This window comes from Oculina patagonica, chromosome 4, assembly GCF_052425735.1.
Source record: "Oculina patagonica isolate OP01 chromosome 4, crgOcupat, whole genome shotgun sequence".
Taxonomy (NCBI): Eukaryota; Metazoa; Cnidaria; class Anthozoa; order Scleractinia; family Oculinidae; genus Oculina; species Oculina patagonica.
Genome location: NC_135761.1, coordinates 57,993,068 through 58,014,016, shown reverse-complemented (window position 1 = coordinate 58,014,016; position 20,949 = coordinate 57,993,068). Strand labels below are relative to the sequence as shown.

The window sequence follows — 20,949 nt, the reverse complement described above, 5'->3', positions numbered from 1 at the left end:
AGTATTAAACCACTTTACTGGTATTTGTCGTCCAAGTACTGTAAAAACCCGCAGATAAGCCGCACCTTTTTCCAAAAAGCTTCGCTCAAAATCGAGGGTGCGGCTTATCTGCGGGAACATTTGGAAAAGGTGCCGAAAATTTTCGTGGTTACAAAGTTATGAGCGTTCTGCAAACGCACGCGTTCTTGTTGTCGCACAAAAATCCATGGAAAAACTGTGTTTAATGAAGAAATACCTGTCACCAAATACCAGCAAAAGATCAACCATATGTCAAAGTTGGTTTTCATTATATTATAGAGCTGAGATTGTGGGTAAGACTGAAATATTTCCGTTTCAATGTTAAGTGAGTTTATGTTCGATGAAGAAGACTCCTGAAGACTTGACTTTGGATTTTCTTTGATTTACTTTCAAAAAACTTTTTTTCCAAAAATATTATTTGAGTTGCTAAATTCAGGGTGCGGCTTATCTGCGGGTGCACGTATAAGTTTTCAGTCTAACTGGACCAGCCCGGATGACCTGGCTGATGTGAAGAGGCCCTTAGGCTAACAAACAAAACCTGCAGTTGCACCTGTAAGTTATTATTAGTTTCCTTTAAATAGCATATGGGAGGCGCGGTGGCCTAATGGTTAGTGCGCCGGACTCCGGATTGAGTGGTTCGAGTTCGAGCCCCGGCCGGGGTCACTTGTGTTGTGTTCTTGGGCAAGGCACTTTACTCTCATAGTGCCTCTCTCCACCCAGGTGTATAAATGGGTACCGGCGACATAATGCTGGGGGGAACCCTGCAATGGACTAGCATCCCATTCAGGGGCGAGTAGAAATATTCCTAGCCGCTTAATGCTACGGAAACCGGGATAAGCTCCGACAGTGTGGGCCGCTTGGCTCGTGGCTTCTCCTCCTCCTTAAATAGCATAAGAAATAGGTAGAACTTACAGGGTTTGGTCAGTCCATCTTCAGAAAAACTTCAATTGCTCAAGCCGATCACCACATGTCTTGAAACGGGCGAAAGCAATGGTATATAATATTGTTATTAAAAACTAGCAATGGTTTTTGTAATTCCTGCGTTTTGATTGGTTGACAGCCAATGGTATATGAGCTCATATACCATTGACCACAAATAGGGTAGCAGATACGCGTCAACGAAAATAGCTGGGGAGCTCAAATAAGGCAATTCTTTGGGCGTTTTTTATAAAACTATTATTCCACTCGCGCTTGTTGGATATGAGATCGTTATGTGCCTCGTTGGCTATCTACCATCTCATATCCAACGCGCGCTCGTAGAGTAATTGTTAAATATAGGCTGCATGCACTCATGATTTGCGCTGGAAACGTTTTTGTATTGGAAATGGACCTGACCCATAATTTGACAAATAACACAATTTATTATGTTTTATATTTAAAGTTGAAATTTATATAATATTTTGGTTTAATTTTTTTTATTGTCTCATACCAAAGGTACATGTAAATAAAAAATCTAAATCACAACATAATTTATATACAATCTTTTTCAGCCTAAAAGGTGTCAACACCACTGCTTTAACCCTACATGGACAATAGCAGGGTGAATCAGACAACAGGCGAGTCATCTGCCAGTGACCACTCAGGAACTGCGTCATGCCGACCTTGTAATCTACCAGCAACATCAGCTGTTTTTTCTTCATTACAAGTAGCATCATCAGCTACTCCATTCACTTGGCATGCACCGGCCAGTTCTTCAGCATCTTTAGTTGGTGATTATTCACAGTCACCTGCAGTAACATTTCTCACCAGACATGACTTCACAGACTTTCTCAAAAGTAACGAGGTAAGAATTATTTGACAATGTGTTCTTGAAATTAATATTTAGAGGCAATTGAAAGATTCCTGTATTTAAATTGGTCAAGAAGTTCTGACAAATTGTTAAATCCAACAAACATTGTATTCTTGCTGAAAATTCAGTGTGTTTTATTTTTTATATATTAAAATGCCATTTTTGGACGTAAAAGCTATTACAAACAGTTGTTAGCAATATATTTAGAATTAACAAGAGGACAGCATGTGGTAATAGTATTAATATTAAAGGATGGTAAAAAACTAACTGTCTTTGACACTTTGACCAGATTTGCCATGTTGTGGCCCATTATGTTTAATTAAGTTAACAGACAGAACACTTTTCATCATCAAGTTTTATGCTTTTTTTGCATTAGATAAATTTCTTGTTTTCAACCTGCCAAGTTACATGTAGCTGTTTCAAAAATGTTAGTTATATTTATAACTAAACCAGCATATGGTGGACATTAATCTTAGGCCTTTTTGTTTCTTGTTTTATCAGGTGGCAGTCCAGAACTTTTTCCAAAGCCAGGTGTTACAACAAATGGTTTCTGAGATCAGACATGACACAAGCCAGTTTGAACGGTAAATCAACTTAGTTTGACTGATCAACTTTTTCCTCCTTACATTTTTTAATTAAAGGAAATATAACTTAACTTCTAGTTACTCAGCGAGTATAGTGTCAGCTGTTTTAGCATGATTTTAAGAAGCTCCAAAACATTCCCTAGATCATGAAAAGGAAACAGTTGGCAAAACTTTACATGACAGTGGTTGATAGTATTTTGCCAATGGTTTGCATAGCATTAAATAACGACAAGGTTGAAAATGGGTTACTGACAACCTTATAGGAAAACTTGAAAAAAAGAACAAAGAAAAAAAAAAGAAAAATGAACTGGGTTGTTTTAGAAACTTAAAACTTCTTTGTGGAATTCCTGACAGTTAAGAGTTATAAATTAAAACAATAACATTATAGCAATCCTTCAAAAAAGAAAATGTAGTAAATGTTAAATTTAAAAAATCTTGTTAACTGTGCAAGCTTGCCAGGTGACTGTGATTGTGCTTTGAGTTCACCTGTGATTTGTATTGATTCAATTAACTGCAGAGCGTCAAGATCGATAACTTCATATTTATAGCACTTCAACAACAACGTTATCACTATAATTATTTTTGTAGACTTTTATTCAGAAATGATGTTTATTGGTTAACACTGCTGTCTTTTGTTCAAGGTATTGTCATCATGGGGAATTAGTCAGGTTTCTGAATCAGTTTGCTGACCCACAAATGAACTTGCCAGCTGGGTGGGAGAAAAGATTTGATGCAAAAGGACGGGTAAGCTGTTTCTTAATTGTATCTGTTTTGTCTTGAAATAAGTTTTTTAGTGGTATGTACATGTATTGTAATTCACAGTTTGTTAAAGCAGCCTGCATTTTACTAAGACAGTAATTAAACAGCTAGTTTTGTTTCTGTTTTACAGAGTGGTTTTATGAATCACACAGTCAATTACTACAGACAAATGTAATTTCATCAACTGCATAATTATTATCAATCACAGTTCAAAACAAAAATGTGTTATTGGACTAGCAAGCATGGTCAAGTTGCAATTTAAGCCAAATCATAATTGGTTTTGGTTTAGCAGTTGACTGGCCGATAAGACGGCATCTTTAAAGCTTGCAAAACTTAAAAGCACACTAAGGCTAGATTTCCACTGACGCGTAAATTTTTACGTGCGTGAAACAATTAGAAACAATGTATGAACGACCTGCGTGCACGTTTACGCATGTCGTTCATACATTGTCTCTAAATTTTTTCACGCACGTAAACGCACGTAAAAATTTACGCGTCAGTGGAAATCCGCCTTAAGTGACATGATTTTACTTTTTGAAGTCATTGTAGAGGCACTCTAAGATACATAATTTATACATGTAACACCATTTTGGGTCTTGGCATTGAGTCCCAAACGTTTTTCTCTCTGTTGTAGCTGTATTTCATTGACCACAATTCAAGAACAACAACTTTTATTGATCCACGTCTTCCTGTCGGGGAGACTGTTCCAGAAGGCAGCCACTCAGGAGTTGAGGTATCAAGTTATCTTTTGCAGTCATCACAAAAACATGCTAGGATTGATCATACTTTGTTGCTGTTATTTTAGCTAGCTAAGAGTGATCTCGCAAATGTGTTTACAAGTTATTTTGTTCTATCCGCTCCAGCCTTGCAGTGGGAATATTACTTTGTCCAGGCTTCCACTGCCAAACACAGTCCCGACTCAGTCAAGCAGTGTTCCTTCTTTCACGTCATTGAGTAAGTTGATACTTCATAGCTGGAAAGAAAACAGCTACTGTAACAAAAATAGATCTTTCCATTAATTGAACCATTCATGTATGTTTTGTATAAAGTGTAGTTGAGGTTGTCATGCATATTTTTCTCACAGAAATAAAGCAATTGTTTATCAAAGGAGAAGTGACACACCATAAATGTTCTAATAAGCACCCCCTTCCCTCTACCCTCTCTTAGCCCTACTCTGAGGCCGTTCCCTTTTTTCTCTGTTTACCGTTGTCCAACGGCCGACCCATAAAAGTCATGGATGCTGGCAGAATTTGCAAAGAAGTGTTGGTTTTTTAACTTTTCTTAGTTGAGTTGAACCTCAAAAAAGTACATGCAGACATGCAGACTGTATTGCAATTTCATAAAGCTAGCCGGCAATTCCAAAAACAAAATTCTCTGTCTTTGACTCTTGATGAGTTTTATAAATATCCCCCCTCCCCCAGATCCCCTTGGGAAAGCCTAAAACTAAATAAATCTCCCTGGGGCTTAAAATAGAAAATTATGGTTAGCACTTACATGTCAAGTTTTGTGTGCACTTGAATCTTAATCTGGCTACCTTGGATTAACCTCCCATAGTAATCTCATTTAAATTAAATCTTAATTTCCACCATTTCCGGCTCTGTCTTTATGCTCCGATAAACATCATAGCATGCCATTTTGCTCATTCAAATGGCTAAGAGAACCCTTACCTGCAGTTTTGGTTTATTTCTACACAATCTCATGAGCAAAATGACATAGTTATTAATTAACAGAAAAGGAAGTTTTATTCCTTACGTAAAAGCCATGCATCTTAATATATCTTATACAATATCTTAATATATCTTATACAATATTATGGTTCATGAGCCTGGCACTAATTCCACGTAGATTAGAAGGAATGCACAGCAAGTACATTTAATTTTATACCCGCCTTCAGTGTTTGGTGCACAGCAGCTTTCTATGGACATTCATCTTTCGAGGTGCTAAACAAACTTTAGGCAGATCGAAATTCGCCAATCAAAGCCCACTAGCATGACGTTTTGAGCTTGTGGGCTCATTTTCATGAAACCAACACCGGTATGCATTGCTTTTGATTGGCTCATTTAAAACAGCAAGTCAAAAGATAATGTCGAAAAATGGATGTAGAACGATAGCTATGAGCGTAACACTGAGAGTGGGTGTAAGGAATTTACTTCTATGCCTCATACAAAAAGGATTTAGGTTCTCATGCAAATCTTCATATTAGTGTGACAACATCAGACTTACTAGATATTTCAGTTTCTTTTCATTTGCAGACCCATTCCACCTACTTCCCCCTTGAAACATAATTCTGCAAGCATGTTCAGTCAGTTGAAAACAACTTAACCCACCCTCCCCCTCTCCACCCCTCGCAGGTGGTTAACTATGTCACATAAAGCAGTCAGTTATCCAGCATGTGTAGGTCACCTTTTGTAGGAGTGAACAATGCATTTTAAAATTAAGAGATTTTTTCATGACTATCATTATTATGTTACAAATCAATCAGGAGAGAATAAAAGAAGATTGTCACCCAGCCAGAGTACCCCAGATCCTAAACAAGCCAAACTCACATTTGTGGATAAAGCAGGTTTATTATTGTTTATTATTATTTTTATGTATCTCTTTAACATAAAAAGCAGTAAAAAAACAAACAAACAAACAAACCAAACTGAATATAAGTGAATAATATATCAGTAGCGTGTTTGCATTGGAATTGCAAATTGACATTGGAGTCTAATTTTTTCAGGCAATTTTTTTTTCAAATACTTAAATTGAAATGTAACTGTGAAGGTCGGGATCTGAGCAAACATTGTAAAATGACATGTTATACAAAACAAGCTCTAACAACAGGGGTATAATATAATCAGAAGGAGTTAGATATTTCTTTGAGAACAAAACCTAAATATAAGCTGATGAGCTTGTATTCGAGTGGGGGGGGGGGGGGGATTACTATCCAAAAGGCTTTCTGATTTGATAGCCTGTTTCAGGTGCTCGACAGTTAGTTTTGAAGCAGCACGAAAAAGAAGATTAGCTCAAAGAACGGCATGTAGAAAAAATGGCTTTTTTTCACTCGCTGTTCTTTGGACTGTTCCCCAGCTAGCTGAACGGCTGCAACAAGCTATCTGCCTGACATGTGAGGGCATCTATTTCAGGAGGGCTAATTTTTGGAAATGCTTATTGTCAGATAGGCTCGATTTTCAGCCGTTTTGGGAGTCACTTGCGTCATCGAGCAAGGAACCTGGGCTTACCAGATGGCTTGAAATCGAGTCTAATTGTCAGAATGTTACAGTATTTTGGTGTACGTAGCTCTATCTGTGACAATTCACTAGGAAATTAATTTTCCAATCTGTTTATTGACCATAAACATGCACTGTTAAGATCTCTTATTAATGGAAGTTAGCACTGTTAACATAATCTCTCCATTGTATGTTTCACTTAGACTTACAACTATAATTCATGTAGTTTTCATAGAAAACGTAGTATATAATAGTTTTGCTTATCGTGTGATGTGCCTTAATCTAAGAAACTTAGGTACTGCTTCCTTATGGTGACATTTTTTGTGTGTGTTTACAGGGTTGCCACAGTTCAGGAAATGGTCAGAGAAAATTAAAATAATCAAGGGAAAGTCAGGGAATTTGATTTTGAGTCTGGGAAAATTTACATTTTGAAAAAAGTCAGGGAAAATTGGAATATAACACCGCCGATTTTATACAACTGAAAGCATTGGCCTGGAAACATTTCAGGTCAATGTGATCTCAACGATATGTTTTCGTTTTGGAGTCAGGGAAGTTTGAAAACTTACGTCTGTGGCAACCATGGTTATAAAGTAACTATGTTACGCCAACTATTATCCTTCCAGGGTCAGAAAATGAAACCAGTAAGGATAGTGGTACCCAGGACTTAAATGACAACCGTCCACAACGGCTCAGTTTTGAGGTCCCAAAGTCAAGGGATCTTCCTGAGAGGTACACGGACTGGAACGATGTTGAACTCCCGATTGATTTTCTGTTGTTGACAGCAGAGGAGTGCATGTGAGTTCTTAGGATGCCTTTACTTTCTTGAGAAACCCTTTAAGAGTTACCGCAGAGACATTGGTCCTGTGTACTTTGGCTCTATGGGTTATGGTAGTAAGAAAACATTGAAAATTGCATTAATGAAGTGCTCCAAAGGTTCTGCAGTTCCTGGTGGTTCTTTAACTGTTGTCAAAAATGCCGTCAGGGTACTGAGACCCAAGGCTGTGTTTTCTGTTGGTGCCTGCAGCGGATTGAATCGTGGAAAAGTCAAACTTGGAGATGTGGTTGTGTCTTCAAAATTAATCACACCAACCCACAAAACTCCTGCAAGCAGAGATATTGGCACCCTCATCAGACATGCAGCTGATGGCTGGAACGCACCTTTATCAAACCCAAATGCTATGGAAGTGAGAGTACATTGTGACGGTGCAGTACTGAGTAGTCCAGAGGTGATCAGTGAAGAGATTGGCCAGCAGTATCCTGAAGCAATTGCAGTAGAGACAGAAGGCGAAGGTCAGAGTTTTAATCATTTGTTAGAAATATACTCTAAGTGATATTATGCCCTCTGCGGGGTAAAATTCACTTGTTACACCGATTCAGCAAATATTATAGGTATGCTTTGTTTTCTTACAAGTCAATGCTGTTGAGTCCTCTGATTGTGAACAGTGTCCGAGATATTCTGTATTGAAGCATAGGGAAGAACAATTGACTCTGTTTTGTTCAAGTTCTCTTGGACAGTGTTCTACTTGGGTGCAACACTTGTTCTTTGTTTATTAAGCAGAAGCAAAAGATTACTTATATTGAAGAAATACATAAACGCTGAAATTGCAGTCAGGAATATTCATAACACAAAATTTAATGTTTGTGTTATGAATATGTGAGACACTCTCGCACGCGCATAATGTAACCTTTGTAAGCCGTTGGCTTTTTTCAAAACCGAGGAAGGCCGAAGATTCTTGGCCGAAACGTCTTTATAAGAGTTTCAAACAAACGTTGTTTAAAACGTTTGATAATAGTCAGTGACAGACAAATATTTGTGTGAAGAAATACATGTTCATTCAGTTTCTTACTCGCTAATTTCAGCAACCAAGCAATCAATAATTAAGCAAAATCCCAAATTACATTTGAAGTTCTTTGACAGACTATGAGCACTTTTTGGTACTGAAGGCACACTCCTCAAGGCTTACGCTTCATTCCATTTGACACTTGGTAATGTAAAGTAAGACATTGGAGCAAAATCCACGGAATGTATTACACTTCTTTGTATTTCGCTAAATTATAAGAGAACGAAACGTGTGGTTAAAATTCACAAGCCTTGGTTTGATAAGCGAGATGCACCATCCTTGAGACCTGTAACAGGGTTACATTATCCACGTCAATCAAAGTAGTTAGTTTCCATGTAGACATACTGTGAGATACTCATCGTTTACCAAGGTAAGCGTAGTTTTCTTCTATTTCAGGGGTTTTTGCAGCAGCTCACGACCTTCAGACAGAATGGGTTCTTATAAAGGGCATCAAAGACTATGCAGATGGCAGTCAACCTTCAAGTGATGAGCGGGGAAGGTTTGCGAGTGTCATGGCGGCTTCAGTTGTGGCCAACATTCTGAGCGATCCTGTCGTATTTGAAGAATGGTCCAATTACAATCAAGGTAACAGCTCTCATTCTTTTTCTCCTCTTTATCTTACCTATGTACACAGGCTGAAGCATTTCCGCTTATTAATGCCTGCAGTCCATTTGATTCACTCTTCCACTACATGCAAAGGAAAGGAAAAAGTGTAATCGAGAAATTGGTGGCGTTAAACAAGTGTGCGAAGTGTAAAGTTTACTAAGATCGCTTAGTTATTCAAATAAAATTAAATAAATTGTTTAAATTGCAAGAAGATTATTTTTTTTTTCGATTCAACCCCTGAGCTATGGGACACTTGGATCTCACACGACATCAACTGAGAGTATAATGTGCACTTAAGGGGCAGTATCCGGGAATTCTTATACATTTTAGTGTTAACTATGATAGAATGATGAGGATGCATTCAGTGATCAACAAAAAAGCCTTCGAACAATAAAGAAAGGCATAATCCATTCTAAAAGGTGTGAAGAAATGGAATCAATGGTTTGTAAGCGATTTTTTTCAAGTAGGCACAGTCGAATTTGAAAACGTTTGCCAGACATTTTCAAAGTTTTCTACCACTACTGCCATATCCGTCCGTAGCCAAACTACCTTAAAACAATTTTCATGATTAGTACGGTACATTTTAGCAATGTCAGGTCATTATTAGTAGCTTATTAATATCAACACCTTCATTGCATTTTCAAGTAGCACTAAATCATGGTGACACTGTCCCTTTAAACGTATCTGCTTCATTTTCCCTCCATCTTGATTTGTTTTTTTTTTCGCCGGTATTGGAGTGAAATGGCATACCCTATTCTTACTAACTTTCGCACATACTTAAGTGGGCGTCCGTGTAAGAACCGACCACTCGATTTTCGGCCCAGAACAGAATTCCTTCAAATTTTCTGTGCAAGACAATTGATCCATATGATAAACAAAAATAGCAATATTTTGGCTTGTAGTGTTTTTTGTCAATATTTTTGGCGATGATTGCTGAGAACGGTCAAAAACCGAAAAAATCATCCTGTTTCGAGTCAAATTTAGGCGTCGCGCTCAACGCGCTAAAAAATTACTCTTTAACTCAAATAAAATGAAACTTGTATATCATTTTATTTTATGTCTTGTCTATTAGTTCATGTTAAAATATTTGAAATCGGACTTAACAAAAATTAATTATGATTTTTTTTAAACACCCCATAAAGAGCCATCGCAAAAATCACGCAAACATACTGTTGGTTAGAGAGGTTTTTCTCAAAAGTTTAACGCGATCTAGAGCCCTGGACACTATCCACGATTAGTACTAGGGTTGGTGTACTAGAAACAAGAAAAAAATTTTTGGGCACTAAGCTTTTCGAATTTTAGGAGTTCTATCAACAAAGCCTATTTTTAACGGTCGTAACGCGCGTCACGCAATTTCTTACTATTGTGTTTCCTATCTTTCCCACATAAAACAGTTGTCCGAGGGAGCAAATATTTTCGAAACTAGCTTTCTGCTCGGAATAAGACATGGACAATCCTACATTTATCAAATATCGCCCCAAAAATAAGAATTTAGGAGGAAGGTTTAGAAGGTTTAGAAGAAAGGAAGGAAGGAGGTTCAAGGTTTAGAAGGTTTCCAAGGTTTAGAAGGTTTTAAAAATCATAGCGGCTCCGGTGTGAGTCTTTAGTTTCACCGGAAAGCTTCGAAAAAGACGTTTCCGTGATTTGGATATCATAAGGAATGAACTATGAAAAAACCCTTCGCACATTTTGACAACGAGATTTTTAACAACAAGAAGTTTTATTCATAGTATAAAGTGCCTTAAAAAATTATGTACGGCGAATTTACATCGACTTATACTACGGCGAAAATCTTTGCAGGGAATGTAGATTTCAATCGGCTAACACGCTGGAATGTAAATGTTATTTTTAGTATGTCACGTACATTAATATTTTGCCCTCCCTTTATACTTCATTTCTTAAATTGTTACGTTGGCAAAGCAAAACGACTTCTATAATTGGTTTCGACTTTTGAAAATAGCCCATATGCCGTCATCAAACAATTCTCAGTCTTCGCTGAATTCAATTTATGCAAATTTGTAGAAGTTTTACACGTCGCGGCGTATCAAAACAAAGTTGATTTCAATTCTGGTAATATTGACCCCCCAAAAAAGAAAAAAAGAATTGGGTGTCTAGTTTCTTTCTATCTGCTTCCACTTTTATTAAAAGATACTGTAAGGCTTACATCGATGGCGAATCGAAAAAGAAGAGAAGTAAGGGACCTGTCAATGCAATCGAAACATTACTCAAGCGTTGTTGTAACAACTGGCGAAGCTGAAATCTATAACAGTCAACTGTGCAGCGATTTCTACCCAGCCGATTTCGTTGAAACTTGCTCAAATGAATTTTTGGATAATTTTAACTTATTGACAGTAATAAAAAAGCTATCTTTGCGTTTAGAAAAATAGTATTACAGTCGAAGCTCTCATAAGCGGACACCCTCGGGACGCGAAAAAAGTGTCTGCAACTGGTGCTGGCCGCTTACGAGAATGGTTCTTGTAAGCGGCCACTAGAGGTGTAAGGGGATAGATGGTTGTTTACGGGAGCTTGTGTTTCAAAATGTAACCGGACGTGAATGACGACAAAACAAACACTGAAATATGGTTCTGTAATTACAGTAAAATCATTGTGACGAACGGCGATGTGAAGTTGATTGATTAATACAAGATACAGAGGTTTTTTTTATATGATTCTCTTTGCGGTGTCCGCTTACGGGAGCTTAAAAACAAAGAAAAAGTCTAAGTCGTAATCTCGGAAAGTGTCCGCGGCCGCTTACGGGAATGTCCGCTTACGAGAATGTAAAAATACAGAGTTTGTATGGGAGTAAAAACGGGGTTTCTAACAAGGTGGCCGTAATAATAAAAATAGAGTAATTTAAATATGCTGATATTTCCTGTTCATTTATTTCGTTTATTTTATAGTTCTAGTTTGTCATTACGACTACCGAAAAATAAGAAAAATCGGTTTAACTTTCCATGCCCAAAATTCGATTTTTAAAATAGCACCTCCGCTCCTGGAAATACCCGCGGGCACCCTTAATAGACTCCAATTTGGGGAGGGTCACAATTTTTGGTTCCAGTGTGGGGGAGGGTCATAATTTGTTAGCCCACTTTTTCCACAATTTCGTGGGCCCTCCACCCCTGATAAATAATGACCGGTCTCTAAAGTGGATAGTATAACTAATTTAACTCAGCAACAAAAAAGAACGACTTTAATCCTTTCCTACATTAACAGTAATACAGGGCTTTAAACTATTTTTATTTTCTCGGTTCACAGAAAACTATTATTAAACGTTTGAACAACAGCCAAACGCATCCGCGAATTGAATAGATAGCATTTAAACGTTTTTTCCTATTGGCGACAGTCATATTCTTTCAAGAATGAGAACAAGTTCACTACTAGATTTTTTTCCGATCTCGTGAACCAAAGGGAATCTCAAAATATCTTAATATCTCCTTAAGCATAACTACACTGAAACTGTCAAGACTCTCGTCTCGTGCCAGGTCACACAGGCAGTAAGAATCATAGCAGATTGGATGCCTGGGACTGAGTTCAGCGGCGACGCTCTCTAGCACTTCACGCCTTTCTTCCTCTTCCTCCTCTGCGTACACATGCTCCATCTGTAACTATTGGTTCCCCTGCTTTCTTCGTGTGGCCGCTAGTCTCGAAAAAAAAAAACCCTGTACTTGACTTTTCGTGAGCCAGTCTTACCTGTCAAATATCCGCAAACCATCTGGTCTTCTTGCTGTTCTCATGTCTGCAGCCACTTTTCCGGGATCTGCCTTGTTGCCGGTTCTCTCTCCAAGGTCGAATTTCCTCGTTAGGTATTGTTTAACATCATCAGGAAATCGCACACCTTGATTTCGCGCCTTGTGTAGAGCCCAGCCAAGCTGTAAGTCACTGCAAAAACTAGGAGCTTGATATTCAAATTCGTCTCCTCGCTCATCGCAATGTGCTACCGGTGCACTGCTACTTCCCTCGTTGTTGTCAACATTAAGGAATTTCTCGGCCCAGTCTCTTCTGAGTTTGTCATACACCGTTTCGGACCCTCCGCGCATTTGGCGGTGCTCGCCAACATCAAGATGATTCTCAAGCTCACTAACTTTTTTGAAGACCATTTGACACCCAGGCTCAGGGCAAGAGAAAAGACCGCTGGTTTCCTCACCATCAGTTGATGTGGCGTTATGGATTCGTGCTTCCTTGACTGGAAAAAAGTCGACATCTATAACAAGATCTGTAGGACCCTGAGGCTTGACGATGATGTCTTGGTAGGGAATGAGCCTCCCTTGCCCTACATTATAAGCTCTCCAGATCCTAATGCCATTTGATTCAAATTGAAAGTTATGATACCTGCTGAAATGATCTGTCATTTTTACTTCAAGTGTCTTTTGAGACTCATTCACAGAGCAAACACTGGCAGTTGTGCCTCGGACAGGACGTTCGGAAAGCGCTGTACGCATGTCCTTTGCAGAAAGAACATCGTGTCCCTCGTTGCAATAGCGTCGGATAGCTGACTTCATCGGGCAAAGGATCCTATCACAGACATCTTTCCCGTATTGTGGCTCGGAAAAGTCGTACCGTGTGACGGTGATACCAACTCGGTTCGCAGCATCTCTTACGGCCGCCACGAGAAAGTTGTTGTAGTAACAGCCTGCTTCGTCACTTCTAAAGTTCACCTGAGTTATGTGAGGATGTTCCTTCTTTAAGGCCTCCAGTGTGTTCTCGATGATCGAACAGACTGCATACCAATTCTGCTGGCAGGAATCAAGGATGTGAGCATATGATTACCAGTGCTGACATTCTTGGTTATGACGGTGGATATATGCCAGCTTCCGAACCATTCGAACTGCTTCTCACGATATTTCAGTTGAAGAAATTTCATGGCCCAGTCCATTATAACAATGGCGGACGTCGCGTCGGCTTTTTTCAGTAAATCTTGCTTCGCCTCTTCCTGGTTTATTGAGCGGACAATGTGCGCTTTCCATAGAAAGATATCTGACTTTGCGCGGTCAAAGTCGTACAGCAAATCTTCTCGTTGTTCTGAATTAACTGGCGTCCAGGATGGACCTTCGATCTCAAGTCGTAGTTCCTGAAGTACTTATTTTAGCCCTTGGCAGTCATCACAAGTGGATAAATGCTGATGTGAACAGGACTTTTGAAATTCGGGTTCTACCGGATCACTAAGTGCAAAATTCCTGCAGTGGTCGGGTTCGAGTCCTGGCCGGGTTCAATATGTCGTGTTCTTTGGGCAAGACTGGGGGTAACCCTGCGATGGGAATACTCCTAGTCGCTTTATGCTACGGAAACGTGATGGGCCCCTAGGCTCGTATACATGCTTTACCTTTTTATATACTTAAACTTGCAAAATTCTGCCCATTAATATACCTAAACCATACAAATGGGCAGAACCTCCACGTATAGTATTCTCCCCCCCCCCCCCCACAATCGCCTTCAACGAACCCTGACCCCTGTGTTCGCAGCAAACTTGAAAGAGTAATTTATTTAGTCACGGTTAAAAACATCAGGTGTTGCAAGCTATGTCACTAAGAATAAATTATTTAAGTCGCATTCAAATTACTTTATAATAACATTTTATCCTGTGTTTGAGCCGGTCTCAGGTAAGCTAACAGAACGCGTCCAGAGAACAGTTGTCACCATGCAACAATAGTAATGACCTAGCATTTCATATTTACGGAAGTGAAATCTGTTTCAGCCTAGGGCTTAACAATGTAAACAATTTTTAGCGATTAAGAACAATCTTTAACGATAAAACTTACGGGAACCAACGGGTGCAGCTTCTCCAAAGAGGTTTTTAATTTCCCTGGCCAGCTTGAAATTTATAACATGAGTCCCTGTTATCGCCGATTTCTTTCCATGATGTCTTGGATACTGGCAGGTCTTCGGAGCTTGCCAGTACTTTCCTAAGGTAAAACGATGGGCTGGACAAACCATCATATTCTTAATCTGTTCTTCAGTGAGTTCTAAAAGACCTGCTCTTGCCAGTATTAGATCCCTTTCACATGAATTTTCTCTTGACAGGTGGTGATTTGCTAGATGCAAACTGATATCGCCGTCACAATAATTTAGGGCTATACAATCTGTATGTCCACGACTACTTTCGCACTTACCACCTAAAATTGCCGAGAAGGAACAAAATCCTGCCATTTCACAGAACGAAACAACACGAAACGCAAAGAGCAAAACTATTCCTGCCGTAATGTAAGCACGCACGACATCAATTATCACAAATTTGCATAAGTTAAATTTAGCACAAGGGCAGTGCAAAAAAAAAAGTGAAGAAAATAAATATTAAAGGCAAAGTTTGTAGCCTATTCACAAAATTGAAAAACAAATGATATAAAGTAAAACAAGAAATAGTTTTAGCAGCAAGCATTTGTCACACGGGTTGAAATTAACCTACTAAAAATAACTTTCATTGACATTCCCGCGTGCATCAAAGGCGACTGAAACAGACATTTTCTGCGAAACGATTTTCGCTTTGGCCTATTTTCATTTGTGTTGCATTTTCTCTGGGCGTACACTTTAATAATACAATGATAATAATTTCTAGCTGTTAAATGTGTTTAATATGTTAAATTATCAAGGGTTTCTTTCGTAGTTCTTTCCCTATTTATGATTACCGAATCACGGAAACCGCTTTTCGAAGCTTTTTGCACAGTTTAAGACGGCACTAAAGACAACTCATACCGGAGTCGCTCATGATTTAACCTTCTTAATTCTTATTTTTGTGGCGATATTTGATAAATTTAGGATTGTCCATGCCTTTTTCCGAGCAGAAAGCTAGTTTAAAAAATATTTGCTCCCTCGGACAACTGTTTTATGTGGGAAAGATAGGAAACACAATAGTAAGAAATTGCGTGACGCGCGTTACGACCGTTAAAAATAGGCTTTGTTGATAAAACTCCTAAAATTCAAAAAGCTTAGTGCCCAAAACTTTTTTTCTTGTTTCTAATACACCAACCCTAGTACTAATCGTGGATAGTTTCTAGGGCTCTAGATCGCGTTAAACTTTTGAGAAAAACCTCTCTAACCAACAGTATGTTTGCGTGATTTTTGCGATGGCTCTTTATGGAGTGTTTTAAAAAAATCATAATTAATTTTTGTTAAGTCCGATTTCAAATATTTTAACATGAACTAATAGACAAAACATAAAATAAAGTGATATACAAGTTTCATTTTATTTGAGTTAAAGAGTAATTTTTCAGCGCGTTGAGCGCGACGCCTAAATTTGACTCGAAACAGGATGATTTTTTCGGTTTTTGACCGTTCTCAGCAATTATTGCCAAAAATATTGACAAATAACACTACAAGCCAAAATATTGCTATTTTTGTTTATCATATGGATCAATTGTCTTGCACAGAAAATTTGAAGGAATTCTGTTCTGGGCCGAAAATCGAGTGGTCGGTTCTTACACGGACGCTCACTTAATTTCGTGAAAATTCAGGAGCCGAATTTCGCGAGTATCAATTTTCGCGATTGCAAGAAAAATTAGAGCAAAAGTGTATTAAAGTTCGCGATTTGGCCGAGGTTTTATGGATCAGTCGTCAAAGACTAAGGAACTACTGGATATATACACAGGACTGGCTCAATGTTGTAACTGCAAGGAGACCAGAAACTTTGGTGACTGTACTAAAGAGGTTTTGGCCGATTTATGAGCTGAAGAAAACAGTTATCAGAGGAAGGGTGCTAGCCGAAAACAAGACGGAAAAGATATTTTCAAGGGTAGACAGTTGCAGTTCCAAACATTTAAATTTTTTATTGTTTTGCTCCACAATATGGTATTAATTTTTGCGTGTTTAAATTTCGCGCAATGTTTTTTTTCCCGCGGCTTAAATTTCGCGATTATTTTGAAATCGCAAAAAACGCGAAACTAGTACTCGTGAAAATTAGTAAGAATAAGGTTATTGTGAAGAAAAACCAGTTATTGAAATTGTGTGGTATGCATTTGAGGCTAGGGCACGGTAACTGATATTTGAACAGAGGATCTTTGATTGTTACAACTTGCGATTTAGCATCTCAACTAAGGTTCGTCCACACTGTTAGGTTTCCTAAAAATACATTATCATGCAAATTTTAAATTTATCTGTTCCTCGCGAAGCGAGGCCGAAGGCCGAGCGTAGCGGGGTGTATAATTTTGTCCGTCAAAGGGCTCAGGCGGGATGAAATCTCGTGTGGAGTTTACGGTCATATATATATGTCTGAATTTGTCAAAACCAGGTCAAGGAAATTTTCACCGTTTTGAGCGCAAATCGCTGCAAACGCGTTTTTTTCTCGCCAGAAACTATCTCCAAACTCCATGATATAAAAACTAAAGTGAATGTCAGTCTTTTTTTCTCTTCTCCTCTCTCTTCTCTACCTTTCAGCGCTGTATTTCTTTTTTTTCCCTTTCTTGTGGCGTTCTAAGCCAATTCGCGCAGTAACGTACTTGTTCAAGAATACTGACGTCACTTTTCTTTGACCCGGTTTTGATAAATTCAGACATATGATTCAATAGTATGAGCAGGGAAAGCCTGGATTTCTCTCTAGATGCATAGATCAAAAGCCCTCTGGGCTTAGTGTCTTGTGACTCTTTTCAGAGTTTAATTTATTTGAAAATAGACCGCTTTTCACGTCTATTTATTGCTTGTAAAGATATCGAAAATTAAAAAGCGTGCATCTAACATAAAGAAACATTTAGACTCCTCACCCCTAAAATTTAAACTTAAACTAAAGCTACTTTTGTCGCTCGATAAAAGTTGTGACATTCAAAACACGATATACGAAACTCTTGATTCACTTGTCAATTCAGAAACCTTTGTCGTGAATGCTTGCGCTGAACTTCACGATTTCACAGCTAAAGATAAAAACAAAGGTTTATTCCAACTACAAAAGGTTCTCACGCGAAAGGCTTAAAATCCAACTAAAAAATATATATAAGATTTGGGACCTAAAAGACAACAACACCGAATTTTCGATCAAGTGGTCCATTGTCACGAGAGCAAGCGCTTACAGGGGAAACCCGTCACGCTGCAATTTGTGTCTGACGGAGAAGCTCTGCATACTATCAGCTGACAGATACACCTTCTTGAACAAAAGATCTGAGCTTGTTACCAAGTGCAGGCACGAAAACAAGAACTACACGGCCAATCAGAGACAGGATCGTTCCAACCGTCCTCCATGAACGTAGTTTAAATTGTATTTCACCGCATCTAACGACACAGTCTGATGATCGCTTCGTGCGTTAAACTCTGAGTAACTGTCCGTGAAGTTTCTATCTTTAGTTATTGTATAAGATTACGTGCTTAAAGTTTTGAAATCGATGCCTTAATAGTATCCATTCCGATCACAATCACGGTAATTAAGCGTCCATTTTGATTCATACTAATTGATCGTTGCTATTTCGGTCAGGCGGATAATGTTTGTACTTATTATTGTCACGCGACTTGTTTCCGACACCTTATCAAAAGCGATTTTTCCAAGCAGCCGAAAGTAGGCTTGACTTAAATTCAAAGTACACTCCAGCATGTAGCCGTTGAACAGTTATAGGACTCCGATAACAGCACAAAAAGAATACAGACACACAGATTCATAAGCATTTATCTGTCACAGATAATTCTTAAATATCTTAAAAAGGTCAACAAAGTCACAGATTTTCCTTTGTTGTTTTGTGTCTGTGACTGATAAGAACGTTTTCAGCCTCACGTTTCAATAAACTCACGCACACTACCAAGCAAAGTTTCATGGTTGACCTTTCGCGTGTGTCTTCGAGTAATACTCAAATTGAAGACACACAAGGAAAATAAAGTCCACGGGATCAGTTGTTTTGAACTAGTTTAATCAGCACAAATTCTAACTTGCCTAAGCTAGCTAGTCAACTGAAGTAAAGGCACACATGTGGTTCGACTACTACGGTCTATTACATCTTTGAAATCGGATCTAATCAAAAATGGAAACGGCAAAAAAAGGTTTTCCTGACATATTGTCGGTCGACATACCTACAGTTCTGTAAGGCGCAATCCTGTTTAAGACATGCTTTTCCCCTATATTGCTGTACCAAAATTATAAAACACATTGTTCTCACGAAACGGTAGCTATTATCAGATTGACTAATATGACTAGAATGGTGGGAATCTCGTGTGATTGCTTTTATCACTAAGAAAAACAAACAAAAAGCTTAAAAATAAACGCAACTGTCAGTGTAAACAACATCTGCAGACCTCTCAAGTCTCACGATTTTTTCCTGAGACTCACGGTTTTCACTTCAATCTCACGACGAGAAACAGAAATCTCACGAAAAAACAGAGTAACAAGTCATTTGATTAGCGCCTGGTTTTAGGACTCTTTTAGTTATTTTTGTCCGTCAGTTGATCAATCTCCCGGTTTTTACTGAAATCTCCAGATTTTTTTACCTCAATCTCTAGATTTCCAGTGCTTTGAGGTTGAGAAGTCTGCATCTGTTTTGTTTAAATCTGATGATCGCATTTTTCGGCATTTACTAAAAAAAAAGAAAATATTGACATGGCGGGAAAAATATTGACATGGCGGGAAAAATATTGACATGGCGGGAAAATTCCGCGGCCTCAGAAAGCAAATACGCATGGAATGCACCTTGTCCCCTGTAGTATTATCTTGTGTCGTCATGACTACGTCATGACGTCACAAGACAAAAATGATTGATTGTAACTCGAGAAGCTCAATCTTGGCCTTTCCGGTCATACTATTGAATCAATTGATTCAATAGTATGAGCAGAGAAAGCCTGGATTTCTCTCTAGATGCATAGAAAATGATTGATTGTAACTCGAGAAGCTCAATCTTGGCCTTTCCGGTCATACTATTGAATCAATTGATTCAATAGTATGAGCAGGGAAAGCCTGGATTTCTCTCTAGATGCATAGAAAATGATTGATTGTAACTCGAGAAGCTCAATCTTGGCCTTTCCGGTCATACTATTGAATCATATGTCTGAATTTATCAAAACCAGGTCAAGGAAATTTTCACCGTTTTGAGCGCAAACTCCATGATATAAAAACTAAAGTGAATGTCAGTCTTTTTTTTTCTCTTCTCCTCTCTCTTCTCTACCTTTCAGCGCTGTATTTCTTTTTTTTCCCTTTCTTGTGGCGTTCTAAGCCAATTCGCGCAGTAACGTACTTGTTCAAGAATACTGACGTCACTTTTCTTTGACCCGGTTTTGATAAATTCAGACATATATATATTTGTGAGCTTGGCGTCTGGCGGAAATGACGTCACACGGCCGCGCGCTGGTGGCCTAATGGTGTGAGACGTCGAACTTAAAATCAGATCTTCGTGACTGAGGGCGGGGGTTCGAATCCGGCTAGGGTTTTTTTTTTTTTTTTTTTTTTTACTATTATTTTTTTTGGGGGGGTTCGAATCCTGAGCCTTTCATTTTTATCGTTTTTTATTTGTCGAAGTCTCTGTAATCGTGCAGTTCGTTGTTGTTCAGTTTCTGTTTGTATTCTGTCCGCGGTATTTTGTCGAAGTCTCTATAATCGTGCAGTTCGTTGTTGTTCAGTTTCTGTTTGTATTCTGTCTGCTGTATTTTGTCGAAGTCTCTGTAATCGTGCAGTTCGTTGTTGTTCAGTTTCTGTTTCTATTCTGTCTGCTGTATTTTGTCCGTTTCTAGGCAACAATAACCCAGAGCTTCGCGAGGCCCTGCGAGTCACGTATTACTAGTTAAGTTCGTTTCATGATAAGATCGACGTTTGTCCCACAGTCGATCTTCACACGTTCTATCCGTCTGAAGCAGACGGATTGAACGTGTTGGTCGAACTCAACTGAGTCAAACGTCGAACTTGTCATGAACTTAATTTGCTCAGTTTAGTTCGTCTCATGTGAAGTTCGACGTTTTGCCTGGGCCTAAAACACCGTACCATAGCTGTTTTAAGTACATCCATGTCTAAAAGAGAATAGTTTCTTTAACTTTTGTAAGCTTGAAATCACTGTATTTTGAAATTCGTTTGTATTAAATTCAAATATAGATATTTACAGAAAATAGAGCGTTCCGATTCTCGTTTTATCAGTCAATCAATGTGTTTTAGTTTGTAGATTATAATTTGTTTGTCCTTGCTATATCAGTGCACATTTATGTTCTCTCATCAGTGGCTTCCCCTGTGGACACTTTCAACGTGCAAACCTGCCAGA

At 38.5% G+C, this 20,949-nt stretch overlaps 1 long non-coding RNA gene and 1 pseudogene across 2 annotated transcripts; one reads left to right on the top strand and one right to left on the bottom strand.

Moving 5' to 3' along the window:
- Positions 1-5,571: 5,571 nt before the first annotated feature.
- On the top strand, positions 5,572-12,078 carry LOC144648618 (death domain-containing ATP nucleosidase-like; annotated as a pseudogene). The gene is made up of 4 exons (XR_013569716.1): positions 5,572-5,713; positions 6,986-7,652; positions 8,600-8,788; positions 12,065-12,078. The product of XR_013569716.1 is annotated as a death domain-containing ATP nucleosidase-like (transcript).
- Positions 12,079-17,180: 5,102 nt separating this feature from the next.
- Positions 17,181-20,178, bottom strand: LOC144650870 (uncharacterized). The gene is made up of 2 exons (XR_013570212.1): positions 19,547-20,178; positions 17,181-17,320 (listed from the first exon to the last, which is right to left on the bottom strand). It is a non-coding gene; the product is annotated as an uncharacterized LOC144650870 (long non-coding RNA).
- Between the last annotated feature and the right edge of the window lie 771 nt (positions 20,179-20,949).